The sequence below is a fragment of the Cydia fagiglandana genome, chromosome 6, assembly GCF_963556715.1.
Source record: "Cydia fagiglandana chromosome 6, ilCydFagi1.1, whole genome shotgun sequence".
NCBI classification, from domain to species: Eukaryota; Metazoa; Arthropoda; class Insecta; order Lepidoptera; family Tortricidae; genus Cydia; species Cydia fagiglandana.
The window spans coordinates 21,542,647-21,559,892 of NC_085937.1; positions in this window are offsets into that span (position 1 = coordinate 21,542,647).

The window sequence follows — 17,246 nt, forward strand, 5'->3', positions numbered from 1 at the left end:
ATTGAGTTAGACGCATGTTTTGTCAGTACTAATGCCATCCATGCAAGGTGAAAAATCGTATATTTAATTTTTTTTTGTAAACGACTACAATTATGACTACAGTTATTATGAAACAATAATAGCACGTTCAATACTCTTTCGAAAGACACCTCACATGAACCGATAGGTCCCATAGGATTCAAGATATGAACAAATATCAATGCTGGTCGGCCGCCCACTTTCCCCCCCTTTTTTTCGTTACGTCCCCCCCTCCATAAACTAAAACCGGTCAATTCGTATTCTAGAGACCACGAGGAACACATCCATATCAGTTTTAGGTATTTAGAAGAGATGTCGACGAAAATCGTGAAGGAGAGGACTTGTTTAATTTGCCTATAGACTAATAGTTCAGTACCAATGAAGCGTAAAAAAAATGGAAACCGTGATAGTGAACAATAAAACCGAATAAACACAATAAATTAACGACAGCGACTTTAATTTCCTACCATTTTACAACCACCCGACCGTTGCCGGCGAGATGAGACTCCGATCTCCAGTCTTCTCCGAACTGGCTGTTCAACTTTACTAACTATAGGGAAGCCTTATACCTTTGTAATAAGATTCACAATTGCTCAGAAGACAGTGTATACTACGGTACAACCCTCAACACATGTTCTCTCTATAGTCTTCTAAACTTACCGTGTAGACTATTGTAATTAAGTTGAGAATAACGTTCGAATGCTGGAGGTAGTGTAATGAAGTGTGAAATGAGATTTTACAACGAGGCATAGTCAGGATAATTAAATTCATTACAGATTATGATCCGAGGTAATGACCTGATTGTAATATCAATTCATTAATACACTTCATTAGTGGTTAGTACGAAATGTGTGGAAATATATAAGTGATTTTCACACCTATTACACTTGATTACTGACTTGATGCACTTACACTGCCTCTCTCGCTAAAGGTGAGGATTTTCCCTGACTTGTCAGGATTGTTTATCCTTTGTCAGGATTGCGGGGAGACTTGGCGAGTGTCATGGTTTTTTAAGAAATAAAAGCTAAAAGTTTGGAGCTAAGCAGAGGAAAGGAAAGGTTAGTAAAATATGATGGCGAGTCATGGGGCTAACGGCTCATTAGTGGCTCCTTTTTGGAGAAATGACCGTCCAAGAAACTTGAAAGACTTGAAAGTCCAAACACTTCTACTTTTGACAGGATATTCATTCCGATACCCTCACCGTTAATATCCTCTCGAGACGGGATACATAAACGCACTTTCCCAACGTAATAATTCTTCAATCTGCTGGATCGATTTTTATCAAGCAAGGACTAACTAGCGACGCGAGAAAACTCGCTTTCACGCAGAAAAACACATCGATAACGATCCATCCCCTTGAGAGCTACGGCGCCACAGACAGACATTGGCTCTAACATATATTATATAACACCCCCATACTCGTAGGTGAGGGAGCCTAAAACAATAATCGTCGTTTATGCTGTTAACTGACAATACGTAAATCTTATTGCAATAAGGCAATAATATAAGGTTCAGATGGCAAGTTAAATTTTGCTTCTAAATAAACTATCATATGAACATACATCCCAATAAAACATGTCCACAACATTTAAAAACTCCTTCCGAAAAAGGATTGCTTCCTATTACGTCGGTATTTGGCCGAGCGTGGCGTTGTTTAGGCTGCTTAGTATGTGGGAAGTGGCGGACGGACGAAATGGCAATATCACCGCTTTGGAATTAATAACTCACCGCAGCGTTAGGGTTACCACTATACCTACCGATTGTTATACTTTTTTTGCAAGCGAAACCGTCGACATAAAATGCTGAAATATTCATTCATTCGTTATTGGAGAAACTATCGAAAATTTCTTACAGTTATTATTATAATTAAATTTTATACTTACTCAAAATATCTAAAGTACGCACAGTTACGCACGAGATTCCAAAACAACAACTGCAGAAATAGGTACTTAGTTCCCTTAGTTTATTGTCTCTTTTTATGATTCTACAAAATAAATATACATACTTACATAATAGATAAAACGTTTATTCAATGTTGCAGTTTCATTTTCGAGAACAATTTTTTTCTCAATTTTTACGAAACAAATTGATATGTTTTTTTGCCAAATAAACGTCAAGTGTGAAGTGCAAATTGAACACTTGTTTCTCCTGTAGTGACGTCACTCATGAGAAGAAATGGTGGTCGGCTTTTGGGGGTCATCCATTAATTACGTCACACGTTTAGGGGGAGGGAGGGGGTCAAGAAAATGTGACATATTGTGACATGGGGGAGGGGGGAGACACAAACTTTGTGACGTCACTTTAACTTCATCAGTAACCGAAAATTATTTAAATTATTTAGTTCGCTGTACATCGATTTGGCGATTTCGTAGAAAAAATGTGACGTCACACTAGGGGGGAGGGGTTTGCCAAATGTGACTAAGTGTGACAAGGGGGGGGGGGGAGGGGTCAAAAAACCTAGAAATTGGTGTGACGTAATTAATGGATGACCCCTTGTGGCTGGTCACGTGACATGAAGATATAATAAATATTATGTTTTTATAACAAAATATGTAGGTAGTATTAAACTCGTATTTCTCACGGTAAAAAATATATAAATATAACATACTTACATAATTTAATTTTGATAGATGAAACTTGGGTATTGTCAACCCTAGAAAGTCCGACACACGTATCGGCGTTTACTTCCTAAACGGGACAGGAAGCGGTCGACGCGAACAGGGACGACCCGAGCTTAAAAGTTGAAAGCTCTACCACTACCACAATGTTATGATATGTCATACAACACTTGTGGACCTTAACAACATACAACCTTTGTCTACTAGGCAGCCGTACAGACAGACAATGTCCGAATGTACTGTTATATCGGCCAGAGGAAGCGACTCGTGTTAAGTACTCATTCTGTGTAGTTATATTATTCATTATGTACACATACTTAGTAAGTACATCCTCTAAATATGTAAAAATGTATATCGATCATGTTTTATAATTATAACCTATCGGTTTGCGGAGTTACATATCTCAATTGACAACATGGGTCTAAAACGCACCATTAAAAGTTTAAAACTTTTTTTCACAAAAGCTATAACAATAAAATTTCTTCTAAAAATGTGTGCGATCATATGGATAACTTTTTTGTTTATAAAAATTATAAATAACAATTCAGTGACAATGCCACCGGTGATGACGGCACGCACGGCCGTCCGCTCAGTGCTCGGCGCGAGATGGGTTCGGTCGGAGGAGGGCTGACCTCACTGAACCTTAAGCCACGAGCCCCTGGCTCAAGAATCTCAATCTCAAATATTGTAGGGGACAGCGCCCTGCACAAAATGTGGCGTTAGAGTAGGCACAGACAATGTTATATCGAATCTGGCACCATCTTACTTTTACCTAATACTTACTTTGCGCGTATGACTGTGTAAGACGTTACTGTACATACTTACTAGACACTATCGATGTTATTTTCGTCAATCTCATTGCTCTCTTACTTATCCCTCAAGCAGTTCATGGATATTGGACAAGGTCACGAGATGGACGCAATCCCAGTACCATCCAGGTCCCTACTAATGTAAGCACGAAACTGCATTTAATATCAAATAGTTACACCTCCATGTTAACGGTCTCTCGTAAAAATTACTAATGGGACATATCTTGTACAAATTTATATGATGCACTTATTTTTGTCGCCTCTAAACGTCGGATACGATCACTGCAAGCACCATCAAACATGATTTACTGCCTACATTATTTTTACTATCCTGTATCCCTGTATACATATGTACTGTAGGTATCCACGCGGTATTAAATCGACCACTCAACCGCATTTTCATAACTTTCGGGTATAAAAGTAACTCGTAAACTTCGTGACGCAACATCCACCTCGTAAACTGCATTAATTACAGTTGTCTTGGCATAAAAGGACGGAACCCGATAGAAAAAACAGTTTTCTACGCCGTTTCATTATTGGAGAGTAATTATTAAGTAGTAAATAAGAAGACACGTGGTGGCTGATGCGTACGACGGGGGCTGGAGGCAGTTAAAAAGCTGTTAAAGAGATATTTTGATGGATAGCTAGGACTTTCAGAAGCTTTTATTTTGGGAAATTCTGTGTGGGGTGAGGTCTGTTGACACTCGTTTAGTTGGTTCAGTACTAATAGTACCGCTCTTACCTGGCCATTTATTTAATCGTATGGCGATATACCTAGTTATAGGCAAAATATAAAACAATATTTTCACGGGGCAACATTTTGGTCAGCATCGGGGGTCAAGTCTATTAGATCCAGACTGATGGGCTTTCCGTGTGTGCATGGAGTGCGGAGTAGGCACATTAGAGTCAGACCGAGAGAAGTCTGCAGTGGATTTGATAGCCCACGCAGTGCACGTGTTATTTTAAACGTCAAACTTCCATGAAATCGTGACGTATAAATAACACTTACACTGCGCGGGCTATCAAATCCGCTGCGCTGCAGACAATTTTTGGTCCGACTCTATGTCTTTCGGAATAAAACTGTTGACTGTTGGAATGTATTACTATTGACAGATATGAAGTAGATTCAAATTATTGAATTGCACAGGAATTAACATGTTGCTCAACAGCTCAACTTACCTGCTCAGCGAGACGTATATGGGTAACGTGGCCATTCTCTCATCAAATCTGTAATCAAACAATGCCTTTTAAATTCTTATTTTTGCGAAGATCACCAAGTTATTTAATTGGTTAATGATTGTGATGTAACCTGCAATAATTATTATCTACCCATATATCATAAGCCCTCCATGATGCGTTCAAGAACAGCACATTATGACCACCATAAAAATATAATTTTTGTTAGAACAAAATTCTTATTTGTAAAAATGTTTTTTTTTTTTTATTATGAATGGGCTTACTCATGGCCACAGACTAGCCGAGGCGTAGACGTGGCCTACGATGGAGCGAGCTCGCCCAGAAGGTGCCTGTTCACTCTTGATTTGAAGGTTGCCGGGTTATAAGAACACGGAAATATAGACGCCGGCAAGGAATTCCATTCCTTGGCAGTGCGCATAAGGAAAGTAGAAGCAAAGCGCTTCGTGCGAATTGGTGGAATATCTACCAAGTAAGGATGGAAACCGGCCGTGCGTCTAAAAGTCCGATGGTAGAATGGGGACGGTGGAATAAGCTCGTGTAGCTCTTGGGCACACTCCCCGAAGTGCAACCTGTAGAATACCGACAGGCTGGCGACTTTCCGCCGATGGGCCAAAGACTGAAGCTTAGCCGTTAGCTTCTTGTCGCCAATCATCCTCCTGGCTCTGCGCTCCACTGAGTCCAAAGCGGCGAGTTGGTATTTAGCTGAGCCATCCCACAGGTGGCTGCAATACTCCATACACGACCGGACTTGAGCTTTGTAAAGTGTTAGAAGCTGTCCAGGTGTGAAGTATCGCTTCACCTTATTTAGGACGCCCAGCTTTCTGGCCGCAGTTATTGCTAAATAAGAACAGTAACATAAGTCACTGCGTTCGGTTCATAAAGCCACACTCGAGTTTTAATGCCTTTCATTAAGCATAGTCACATAAACTACTATTTTGACTCGTGGAGCTATAAGAGCTGTGTCAGATATTTTTTCTGCATTGTGCAAAATAAGCGTATTATTGCACGTCACTTTACCACCTAAAAGAAAGGGATAAATGTACATAATACATAATAGTCTGTTACCTTACCTACTTACGCTACAACAGTTTTACCAAAGTAGTCAACAATTAAGAGTCCAAGTTGGGCGGATGCGGTTTTGTTTTTGACCGCCATAGACAATAGAGTTCGATGAGCGTGTGTCTATTGTTCCGATTCGGAAAACACAATGCCATCGAGTTGAGGTGACGGTTTATTTTTAATTACATGAAACAGGGATCGTTGACGCGTAAAGGTTGACACTCTTGACTTGCTCTAGACGGTGAAACCACGCGCCACGGCCAAATCCATGTTCCTACGAAAACCATGCAGCTACGGCATCAGTGATGATTTATGTAGGTGATGCCGCATCACCTACATAAATAAGCTTACGTCTTAAATACGTCTATATACGGTTACGATTACCTATGGTTAAAATCCACATTTACAAGATTACAATGGTCAATGATTTCGACTGTCTTGGAACCAATAGAAAATCTGTGTGTGAATTTAACTATAGTGTCATTCTATGAAACTTGCTAACTATGTAAACAAACACTTTATGTCTTTTTAGATTTGGCATATCTAGAGACACGTTTTTTCTAAACGACTACATATATGTAGATGTAGGTAGAGTCACCTTCAAAATTAACTTGCACAACGAAGCGAAATGAAATGAGACGCTTTTGTCACTCTTAGTCTAGCTGGGCTCTATGAATAAAATTGTTTAAATATACATATTATTATACTTATATATTATACATTTTGGACGTTTCTTAAACATATTTATTTATAAGAACTACAAAAAGTGTATAGTAAAGATCGAAGTATTGTCTCTTCGTTTCAACTATTTCGACTGATCGTAATAAGTATATGTACATATACGTAAGTATAGACATTCTGTACTTAGATAGGGTAGAGCTTTAGCTTTATAGGGTGAAAATTTGACCTTGAAGTAAACAAAGTGATCCCTAATAATGTACATTTAGTTTAGTTTGGGGGAGTCGTTCGATCAAGTGAGGGGGCAACAGGAAGCTAACAGCTTTCTGTGCCAATGCCAATAGACGCGCCTGATTGTCAATGTTGCCAGGGCCAATGACTGGGTGGGACGCACCACCGCCTAATTTCGGCAATTAAGATTAAACTTTTAATTTTGCAAATGAAGCTTTCCTGTGTTAGGGAATTGGAAATAAAACTTTCCTGTGTTACTGTGCATGGAAACTGGATCAGATACATAATTATAGTGATCGGGGGGCCTAGCCAAGACGACAATCGTTGAAAGGAAACGCCTAACGAAACTTGAATGACGTAATAGGTAGATTCAGACCAAGAAAATTCTGCAGAGGATTTGATAACCCACGCAGTCCAAGTGTTATTTATAAGTACATCATAATTTCATAGAATTTACACGTTCCTAGGTGTACCGACAATAAGATAAAGTTGGAATTATTTTATTTTCTTTATAGTTAGGTAAAAAACTAATATTTCATCAAGATGTTGTCTCCAAGAATTTTCGTTAGTTATTTGTGAACAAAATATACTTAAGTAATTAATTTAAAAAAATTACCTGATTTTTTGTACACGCACGATTTTCTTTCGAATAGGTATAAAAACAGTCAACACAAAACACTTATGTCGCTCAACAGTCCACAACTATAGTCAATCGTCACCAAAACACCAAAAAAAGGAAAACTCGTGCCAAATATTTCCCGCGCTTTCTTACGTCACTCGCGGCGCGTCACTCCTTACTCTATGGACACAATAAAAATGGCCGCCAAGCAAGACGTGCGTTATTTTTATTAGAACTCGGCATGGGGTTGCGGTTATTATAGCGACCAACTTCGCTTTGCCGACGACCAAATCAAACATTATTGTCGCTTCTTATAAATTAGCTGGAGTAAGTTGATGAGGGCGCCGCGGTTGGCTGCAAAGTTAAGTTTGTCTGCTGTAATTTGGGGCAACAAGTGGTACGAGTATTATAGTGTTCGCGCATGCGCGGTGGTCCCGCTTCAAGCGCCGCAAATAAGTATATGGAAATAACAATTTCGCGTGGGGCAAGTACTCGTAATTACAAACGAGAAATGTGAATGGACGATGGTAATGGACGTAGTTTCTACTGGACACAGTATAAAGATTAATACCTAGGTGCATGGGAAAACGGGGTAAGCGTTTTCCTTGGCTTTCCCTCCCATGTGCTGGATGTCCATGCACTGGAAATAACACAATTGACATTTGTTGTTGACCCGGCTATTCAATAGGGAAGGGGGATAGGGGTAGGGTAGGGGTAGGTATAAATATGACTGTATAGGTAGCGTAGGATATTAGGGACTGTAAAATTATTGGCTTATGAGAGAGAGAAATGGAAAATACTCCACCGACAAGAGGATACCTCTTAAATTGAAGAAGAAAAGAAAATTATTGAGTTACTTGGTTATAGCTTCAGAAAAAGAAATCAGGAGTTTGGGTTCGTATTAGATACATACAACATAAATTTGGTTCTATAATTCCTTCTGGAAAACGAAGTCTTACTAAGGTACTAAGTTAATGGTAGGTAGGTACCGATGTAGAGTCCATAACTCTACACAGGCTTTGCCGTATTAACGACGTATAAGGGCATTTGCACTTAAAAGTGCACCATTTTTTTTTAGAAAATCTATTATAATTTTCGTAAAAAAATAGTTTTGGGTTATATCTACTCACAAGGAAGGGTACAACTTTTATTTAAAAAAGCATATTATACAATAACCGAATTTATGGAAGAAAATAAATTTTAGACATGGATCGTCCCACAATAAACCTATTGATAATAAAATTATAAGTTGCTCTAAATAGTAGGTACATACCTATACAATGATTATTGTTATTAGTGATAAGTTTGTGTTATATGTATATGTCGCAGTAAGATAGATATAGCCGTTATATAGTTATAACCCTAGGGATATAATTATATGACGTAACATAGTTATACGAAAGCGATTCATTACTATCTTACTAGGTATATAACTATAATACGGCTTTAGTTTAGTGATATAGTTATATTACTGGATTAAGTTTAGTGAAATAATTGTAAGTAGGAGTGCAGTGGTGCGGCGGAGGTATAGTTATATCCCTAGGGATATAGTTATATGCCGTATAGTACGTAACTACGTATTATAATCATATTCCTAGTAAGATAGTAATTGTAGGTATTAGGAGTGCGGCAGTGTGGCGAAGGTTTAGTTATATCCCTAGGGATATAGTTATATGCCGTATTATAATCATATCCCTAGTAAGATAACTATTATATATATTTTCATGCTGCTATTTTTAAGGGTTTATGAGGCATTGCGATCGATTCGCGAAAGCTGGCGCGAGATTTGACAGAATTTCAATGAAAATAGCTGTCACTCAGTAGAAATCTCGAGCCAGCTTTCGTGAATCGACCTATACTTTTACGTAATATTGCTAAGAAGTATTATATGGCATATAACTATATCCCTAGGGATATAACTATACCTCCGCCGCACCGCTGCACTCCTACCTACAATTATTTCACTAAACTTAATCCAGTAATATAACTATATCACTAAACTTAATCCAGTAATATAACAATATCACTAAACTAAAGCCGTATTATAGTTATATACCTAGTAAGATAGCAATGAATCGCTTTCATATATCTATGTTACGTCATATAATTATATCCCTAGGGTTATAACTATATAACGGCTTTATCTATCTTACTGCGACATATACACTGATTATATAATAATATGTTAGTTATAAGTTTGTAAGCCACTATTAGATATATTATGCTAAGTAATTAAATTATTTGTATTTGCTACAATATATTCAGGGTCCATACCTACCATAAGAAATATGTAAAACCTAAAAATGTACCATGAGAGCAAGAAATAAATGAATACTGTATACTTGAATACCCAACTGTCCGGCTCCGATTTGATTTATTTCTATATATGTTATAGGGTAGTCTAAAATAACAGACACGTATTTTTTTAGCTGCCCATACTCAACTTACTGGGAGAAATTGGCCTCCAAAATACTATGAAAAGTGACAAAACGCTCTAACTCCTGTAGAGAGTTTTGTTCAAGCAAATTGCTAGTTAATTACTGGTTGGAATATATGTTGGAGAACATGAAGAAATAAGCTGATTGGCTTATTGTGGAATAGGTACCTCCCGGTCACAGGAAGCGCGCTCCGCCGAGCGCAGCGGACCTTATGGTCCAAGCTTTTCTTTCTTACACTAAAAACGTCTGAACCTTTCGCCAACACTCCTTATACTTACACTCTATTAGATTACATTACTCAAAATCTATGGACGTAAATGGGCGCATGTCTGTTTCAATGTGGTGGGGTTGTTGTAGTTTCTTTGATTAGGAGATTTCAGATTAATATGGTCGGACAGAAAGAAAATAATTCGTTCTGGTTGGATACTCGTGACTTGGCATGTCCCACCTGGCATATGTTACTGGGAGAAATCGGTTTTGTACTATTTATTACAGCATACGGCCACGGTAAAGCAAAACTCAACCGACATAATCCGACAAACAAATTTTGCCCCCAACATTATTCGTCCTTGTCGTCTTGTCGTCCTAGGCGTAGAGTTACCGACTTGCATAATACCTCAACTCAATCGAACCATCAGTTGTTTCAGCGCAAGGGCTGTACAAGGGTTGTTTGACTAACTTACACACACCGTGCCTGTTTCCACAGCCAATAAAATATGACATTGATGCATCAAGGTGGTTTGTTAACAAGGGCCTACCGGGAAACGAGAAAATCGAAATTTAATTATCTGCCTCTTTATCGCTCGAATAAGCAAGAGGGATAGAGAGGTTTAAGATAACGAAATTTCGATTTTCTTGTTTCGCGGTAGACCCCCAGATAGTGGTAGTGGCGCCTCCTACGCAGAATTTCGCGTAACATTCCCGACATCTACCTATATGTATACAAATATAGGGCAAAGATAAACAAAACAGTGGAAATGAATAGACATGTGAAGCCGAAATGGTGTCCACTCAGCAATGCAGTTGGCACGACTAGCCTGGTCAACGGCGCTGGTTTTCTGTGATGGAGAGTGCGGGACACGTGGAATTAGTTCTTTGATTTACCACGCGTGGCGCTGCACATCAGAACTATGAAAAACGCTGGGGTGTCTATCAAATCTGGAGTTCTTGAATGGGCCCACCGCCCTGTTTCTTTAAAAAAAACATTTCCTTCACTACTTAACTAGACGGAGCCCCGGGAACGCGGGGCTCCTATTTCTGGGTGATTATTGCCCTTCGGGCACCTGAAGCTACCTAACGAACCTAACCTACCTATTGATTTAGTGTGACGTCCGTGAAAACATTACATTTTGTGGGAAAAAGCGTAGGTAGGTTAGGTTCGTTAGGTAGCTTCAGATGCCCGAAGGGCAAACCGCCCAGAGTACTAGGAGCCCCGCTTAGCGGGGCTCCGTCTAGTGTTACAAGGAAATGTTTTGGAAAAGAAACACTTATGCGGAGCGACCAAACTGGTAAAAATAAAGTACCCGTAGACCTACTGTGGTTCAAAGCAGTGGGATCGCGGTTAAAACTCGCGTGAGGATCGTGGTGTGGTATAAAAATTTATAAAACAGCTAACCATGGTCACCCTCAGACAACCATCGCGTTTACGTTGTCACTGTTGTGCGAACTAACAATTTGCCTTCGGCAATTTACAATCGTGAAGCCGTTTGTAAATTGATGACGCCGTTTGTACACCGCGGATTCTTACAATTTGCCTGCGACATACATAAACCTACATTATTCTAGTTTAAAATCTCGCTACCGCATAGCATATGCATAGCTTCTAATAACACGCTAATTAAGTACCATATTGAATTCTTCATTAGCTTCCGTAAATCAATTATGTACCACAATAACCCCAATAGAACCCCGTCAACATTCATTAAAGGCCGTTTCCACGCAGTATGTCAGGGCACGCGCCCACGCACAAAAAGCGGGCAAAAAGCCCCTCGCTTCGGGAGCGTTCACCAGAACGGTTTATGTGATTTTATTGTAGAGTCTGTGCAGAAAGAATATATGGGAACCAATACCTAATACATTCTACGACTCTTCTTCCACATCTTGTGTTCCTAGCTTTTCCCTCTATACCTTCTTATTACTTGGCCTACTAGTCCATGATATTCTGGATGTACTTAATACCCTGAAGAAAAGGTCTGGTCAATCTTGCAGTAGTTACAGTTGGCTGTTAAACTAGCTATCCTCAGACAATATGAAAACGTGATCAAAAAATTTCAAAACACCAATAACCCCAAACCTATAGGAATAAGGAACCCACAGGTTGCCGTAAACTAGCACCTTGTATATATTTCATCGACGAAGGGCTTCGCTGCCTTCAGAGAAGTCAGGTGTCCATAGAACCATGACCGACTCAACAAAACAGCTTGATCTATTGCCTGCCCCGCGCCGTGCTTGAATACTTATTATAAAGATTAATGCCATACAGTATGCCATTTAGGTATACAGTGTGGAAAGATAAGTCGGGCCCTGGAGGCAAACTACCTTAAATCCTTAAGCTGGCTCATTTTACTTAAAGGAGACATTCCTTTATTTTTAAAAAGAAACAAAACTACATTCAACGATTTTTCTTTTTTTCTTCAATTTGGCTTGTGTAAAAAAAACCTTGAGTACTAAATATTAGATTTTATGGATATTTTGTATGACAGACGAGTGTAAGACCTAATCTTTCTTTGAGAAATGTTGTCATTAACATTAACTGTATCGAGTAGTAGAATAAAATTACGAATGTTTATTTTTTTGAATTTTTAGTCAGTTCGAGTCTCGGGCGAGGCAAGCGAGTTTTAGAAAATTTTTGAATACAGTTTTGTTTCGTTTTAAAAATAAAGGAAATAAGCCAGCTTAAGGATTTAAGGTAGATTCCCTCCAGGGCTCGACTTATCTTTCCACACTGTACAATGCACAACACACTTTCTAGACTAGCATTTAATTTCTTGCTAAGAATCAACAGGAATGCGGCAGCGATTTATATATTTTGTATGTGTCGTAGTCAGATCGTATAATCCGCCGTATTACATTAAGGCTAGCCGTTTTCAAAAACAGGGGCGTTTTGAAATGCGGCGGTTCGACGATTAGCCGGATTGTCATTGCGATACGTTCTTCAATAAGGCGGCCTACGTTTAGCCGCATCGTACTACTATTTTAGATTGTAGAGTGACCAGTTCTTTCGGTCGCCTACGTAACCTAGTGCCATGCCTTATGGGAAACGGTCGCAGAGATAGTTCAGAGCCGGAAACCGCTACCAACTTTTAATATGTTGTTAGGCATGGCATTGGGTCTCCAAAACTGCCGGGAGACGGCGGCGCCGGCCATCTACTTCAGCGGAATGACGTCGTCAAAATGACTCCCGCTTCGTTGCGAATATTGCATACTGCACCCAAATTATGCATAGCACATACACGTGTGGGGTATTAAATGAAAGCCAATTAAATAAACTATATTTTATTTATACAAAGTGTATCAAAATCTGCAACAGTTTAAGAGAAATTTACAAAATAATAAAAATTACGTAAAAAAATATTCGATTATTTGGGTTTTACAACCAAACCAAAAGTCGGACGATAAAGCAATGTACTACAACATTAAAGATGACTTCTCAAGCCATACACTGATATCAATAAAATCAAAATTGGACCAAATATGTGGAAATTATGCATCAAAATGTAGATATTCGCCCATACAAATGCATAAAAGTTAAAAAAATCAAAATTGGTCATTATCAGGATAATCCGCATAAGCTTCTAGTATGTTATTGCCAATATGACATGGAGTCTAAAACTGCCGGGAGACCATCGCTGTTGTTCCTCAGTTACAAATAATGACGTCATATAAATAGTCACTGCCGAATTTCGTAAAATGTAAATTATAGCTATACCACGAGTCTCACATACACGTGAGTTACATGTAACGAAAGGTTATTAAATGTATTATGATTCACCTAAACATTGTTTGTAAAAAAATGCACGGTTTCAGAGCTAGAAACAACGAAATACCACTTTTTATGGAAAAAGTAGATATGTATCAATTTTATACCTAAACTAAAACCGTCAAAAAAATTTTGCGTATAATATTTGAAAAACTTGTTATTCAACTATATATCACAATTTAAATTTTACATTTCCGACAAAAACTGTGGAATTTGTGGAAAAAAAACTAAAGCGCCCCAACAATTCTACCTTAATGCGCTCATATTATGCAAAGAATAGTTCTATTTATCGAGTATTAAATGAATGAACATTACATAAAATACATGAAAACGACATTTTCGAATGGAACCATAATTAAAAAAATAATAATTTACTTGATAAGTAAGCAAAATACTGTTTCTTTAAGTACCTAATCTCCTCCTTTCAAAGTCGGTTAAAATGTAGCTTTTGTGACCTCGGCTACAAAGACAAATAAATTGACACCTCATTTATCAAAATCAGTTCAGTAGTTTCATGCTAACGGTACCTACACATGCACGCATAGATAGCAAATTCTGCCGTAGTCGGACAAAAAATAAAAATTCAATAATTAGACCTTTACTATTAAGGCCTGGCGTGGCTTGGCATCTAACGTTGAAACTCTCAGGCCGTAGATGTTAGCAGGCCTAGCGGGCGTCGCCTCGATGAGTTAGCAAGATGGCTTATGGAGGCTTCGAATGATCAGAGGGGTGACCTGTATTTCGGAGGATCAGAGGGAAAATTCTGCCAGCCTTCTCAGCTCAGCCTTGAAACCCTTGCACCACTCAAGATTCCACTTTTATAAGAATACCCAACTGGCGCGAAGTGGCGCAGAATAGGGCAGAGTGACGCTCTTTTGTGCCAGAGGCCAAGATCCTCTTTGCTTTGGGTCACTGAGCCAGTGATGTATGTATGTACAAGGCTAATCGAGGCTTAAATATATAATTATGTATCGCATTAAGTGAACTGATAGGTCATTTACCTCGATAAGGCATTTTGTATTAGGCATGTACCTACTTACTGGCATGTAACTTTACATTTCTCTAATAATGTAGCGTTAGGCCATGACAATAAGAGTCTATTTCATATTAATATTTACCGCAACTACAGCAGGAACTGCTATCTACGTATGTAATTATGTATTTTTTACATGAAACAACTGAACTGATTTTGATAAATGAGGTGTCAATTTATTTGTCTTTGTAGCCCAGGTCACAAAAGCCACATTTTAACCGACTTTGAAAGGAGGAGATTAGGTACTTAAAGAAACAGTATTTTGCTTACTTATCAACTAAATTATTATTTTTTTAAATAAGGTTCCATTTGAAAATGTCGTTTTCATGTATTTTATGTAATGTTCATTCATTTAATACTCGATAAATAGAACTATTCTTTGCATAATATGAGCTCATTAAGGTAGAATTGTTGGGGCGCTTTAGTTTTTTTTCCACAACTTCCACAGTTTTTGTCGGAAATGTAAAATTTAAATTGTGATATATAGTTGAATAACAAGTTTTTCAAATGTTATACGCAAATTTTTTTTGACGGTTTTAGTTTAGCTATAAAATTGATACATATCTACTTTTTCCATAAAAAGTGGTATTTCGTTGTTTCTAGCTCTGAAACCGTACATTTTTTTTACAAACAATGTTTAGGTGAATCATAATACATTTAATAACCTTTCATTACATGTAACTCACGTGTATGTGAGACTCGTGGTATAGCTATAATTTACATTTTACGAAATTCGGCAGTGATTATTTATATGACGTCATTATTTGTAACTGAGGAACAACAGCGATGGTCTCCCGGCAGTTTTAGACTCCAGGTCATATTGCTAATAACATACTAGAAGCTTATGCGGATTATCCTGAAAATGACCAATTTTGATTTTTTTAACTTTTATGCATTTGTATGGGCGAATATCTACATTTTGATGCATAATTTCCACATATTTGGTCCAATTTTGATTTTATTGATATCAGTGTATGGCTTGAGAAGTCATCTTTAATGTTGTAGTACATTGTTTTATCGTCCGACTTTTGGTTTGGTTGTAAAACCCAAATAATCGAATATTTATTTACGTGATTTTTATTATTTTGTAAATTTCTCTTAAACTGTTGCATATTTTGATACACTTTGTACAAACAAAATATAGTATATTTAACTGGCTTTCATTTAATACCCCACACGGGTATGTGCTATGCATAATTTGGGTGCAGTATGCAATATTCGCAACGAAGCGGGAGTCATTTTGATGACGTCATTCCGCTGAAGTAGATGGCCGGCGCCGCCGTCTCCCGGCAGTTTTGGAGACCCAATGCCATGCCCAACAACATACTAAAAGTTGGTAGCGGTTTCCGGCTCTGAACTATATTCCCATAAGGCATATGACTAACCGGAGTTTGACAATGTTTGCAATTTAATTTATTTTTACCATGGTCCCACCGCACTACATGTGTTTCTTTTCATATGTACACTGACGTGCTAAACTTATACTTAATTCGTTTGGGTGAATGTTTCCAAATCGCTGAGCTCTGGTGGATTTAGTATTAGGTACTTGATGTACCACAGCTATAATGAGTCCGACTTTAGGTAAATAAGTAGGTATCCCACCAAAAACATTTTCATGTAAAATGTTGCCAAGATACAATCATAAGGCTCGTACTGTCAAAAAGTTATCAGATCGCTTGTAGAGCCAAGCTTCTAACTCTACAAGCCCTAATTTCACAAACTCTACACCTTAGGCAAAATATGTGGCTAAAATAGACCCTGACAGATTGCCACGTGAAGTCATGCTCGGACAGATTGCCGAAGCTAAGAGACCGGTTGGTCGACCCGTACTGCATTTCAAGGATTCCTGTAAACGCGATATGAATGGCTTCGGCTTCCAGCTAACTGTTAGGAGGAACGCGCGAAGATGAGACCGGAGTGGCGTCGTAACCTGCGGAAAGGCATGGCAAAACATGACGAGCTCTGGTTGGACCAACTTTTAAGCAGAAACGAAATCGCAGAGCTGCTGGACCACCCCAGGAGTCAAGACACGTCTGTACCTAATCGATGCGGCAAGAAATGCCGATCGGCCATTGGTCTACATATACTACCAGAAATTTCTTTGTAGACCATTACTTTTTTATAAACTAGTTTCGGGTAGATAGTTTAGTGGTGTTTTATTTATATCTCCGTTGACATTTGCTGGGACGTCAGACTTTCCTTGACCACAGCTGGTGCAACTCAGCTGAAATGTCGGAATTTAATGTAAAAACAATGAAATTACATCGTGGTAGACCTAGGGAATATTAGACAAAGCTCTGTGTAGGTGGCACCACTAGCACACAGTAAACAAACCTCATTGACATCATCAATGACACATCATGCGTCACTAGGTCAATCACATGGCCTACCATAAAACACGACAATAGAAAGTTCGGTTTCTGCCTCTCTATCACTCCTCCTTATATTCGAACGATAGAGAGAGCTTTGATAGAGAGACAGATGACCAAATTTCGATTTTCGCGTTTCGCGGTAGACCACCTGTAAACAAACCGCCTTGGTGCATCAATGTCATAGTGAAAACTTGT